Genomic DNA, 2,500 nt, shown 5'->3' on the forward strand with positions numbered 1-2,500 from the left:
AACCTAACCCATGTTGTCCCCTAACCTAACCCATGTTGTCCCCTAACCTAACCCATGTTGTCCCCTAACCTAACCCATGTTGTGCCTTAACCTAACCCATGTTGTCCCCTAACCTAACCCATGTTGTCCCCTAACCTAACCCATGTTGTCCCCTAACCTAACCCATGTTGTCCCCTAACCTAACCCATGTTGTCCCCTAACCTAACCCATGTTGTCCCCTAACCTAACCCATGTTGTCCCCTAACCTAACCCATGTTGTCCCCTAACCTAACCCATGTTGTGCCCTAACCTAACCCATGTTGTCCCCTAACCTAACCCATGTTGTGCCTTAACCTAACCCATGTTGTGCCTTAACCTAACCCATGTTGTCCCCTAACCTAACCCATGTTGTCCCCTAACCTAACCCATGTTGTGCCTTAACCTAACCCATGTTGTGCCGTAACCTAACCCATGTTGTGCCTTAACCTAACCCATGTTGTGCCTTAACCTAACCCATGTTGTGCCTTAACCTAACCCATGTTGTGCCTTAACCTAACCCATGTTGTGCCTTAACCTAACCCACGTTGTCCCCTAACGTAACCCACGTTGTCCCCTAACGTAACCCACGTTGTCCCCTAACGTAACCCACGTTGTCCCCTAACGTAACCCACGTTGTCCCCTAACGTAACCCACGTTGTCCCCTAACGTAACCCACGTTGTCCCCTAACGTAACCCACGTTGTCGCCTATCGTAACCCACGTTGTCGCCTAAACCTGCTCTGTAATTGTTATACGACTCGTTCAATTAGTGTAGTGTTGCCCACCCGCAACCCTCGCAATATAGTTCGCTACTCGCACTGCCCGCTCCCCTGTGTATCGCTTCATGTTAAACACCTTGCAAGTCTTGCTGACTTTCCACATGCTCCTGCTGTACACTGTAATGTGGATGGCAGCAGGGCGTACATGCCGCCCCCCCCCCCCCCCCACCTCTCCCCACGTCCCCACCTTGCCCCCTGCCTTCGCAAGGTGGTTGGTGACAAGTTTGCATGTTCAATGCCCTTCGCATGCGACGTACGCAGGCTACGTTGTGGTGCGGCCTGTGTCAACTGTCCGCTGATGTCGTACGCGTGAACCACAATCTGTACTGCACATTCGTCCTTATGTACTGAATGATACATCGTGGCACATGTGTGACCGTACAACGACTGCGCCCAAAAACGGCGGACCATACAGTGCAAATATTGTGCACGCAGCTACGTGTCGTCTCCCTATGAGAGCTGGATTGCAGTGTGGTACGCCATAGAGACGTGTGGGAGGAACGGACGCCGTGGATGGCGATCAGCATGAGCTGTCTGTTGATGTATTCGGACCTAGTCGTCTCTCCTCACACACCGTGATGGCATGGTGCAGCGCGTTCCATATCTGCGACATGCTACAGAAGCCGGTTGACAGTCGTTCGAGCAATGGACATCGCATACGTACGGGGGCCACCTTCCACGTATTGTCTAGGCGTGCACATTTTGTTGCGTGTATGTGGGCAGACGTAGTGTGGCGTGACACCTGACACAGGCATGCAATAATGGTTGAAGTTGCAAATGGCGATGGACGCCTACGTTTTCTGGTGAAGTTACGCAAATGAAGAAATGGTAACCCGTTGTGGTGCGGTTGTTCTCGCTAGGGGTGAATCGGTGATGGCGACGATAGGTTGAGGTACTAACCGGTTGTTCCAGCGATACCCACCATGCCGACGAAACTGAACGGCATCTGGGTGTGAAGCGATACGCGGCGGTGGCTGGGTGGGACCGTCCCCGGCCGGTGAGGGGGCGCCTCCCGGCGTGCTGGCCGCGCGGTGCGTGGGCGCACGCGCTACAGCCGGCTGGTGGGGGCGGCCAGTGGCAGGCGCGCCGGCCGACGGACGCGGCAGGCGTCGCAGCTGCGCGCCGGCGCACCCTGCGCGCGGCGCCGTGCGGCCAAAGTAGGTCCTCGCGGGCCCGGTGCGAAGCGCGGTGGACATCTGCAGTGTGCTGGTCCGATTGAGGACTGTGTGCGTTGAGGATGCGCCGCCGCCCGGCGCTCGGCGCCGCGACGCCGTCTGCTGCTCGGTCGCCCCAGCGGTTCTCGCTGGTGGTTTGTATCGCAGCTGTGCGGATGTGTTGGCGTGTGCGCTGTGCTGGGAGAGTTCGCTTCGGCACCCAAGTGGGGCTTTTGTCCTTCTGTGGCGCTGGCGTTGGAGCTGCCGGTCACCGTAGGTGGCGCGTGTTGTCTCCCGCCGGCAATGCCACGACAGCACGCTCCCGGGCCTCTGTCGGCAGCGGCAAGCTCAGTTGGGAGCACGGGTGGTCGCACCGAAAGCGTCTACTCGCCTAACTCCGGGCGATTGCGCCTCTCTCGAACCCGACCAAGTACTTGGGACGGCGCTGCGCGCCGCCGGGACCTGAGAGGGTTTCGAGGTGTATTGTGCAGGGGAGCTCAGCCTCCTCCTGTTTGCAGAATGATTGAGCGGACGCTTGCGTGTTCGCGCG

Source organism: Schistocerca piceifrons, unplaced genomic scaffold (genome assembly GCF_021461385.2).
Source record: "Schistocerca piceifrons isolate TAMUIC-IGC-003096 unplaced genomic scaffold, iqSchPice1.1 HiC_scaffold_1175, whole genome shotgun sequence".
In the NCBI taxonomy this organism is placed as follows: Eukaryota; Metazoa; Arthropoda; class Insecta; order Orthoptera; family Acrididae; genus Schistocerca; species Schistocerca piceifrons.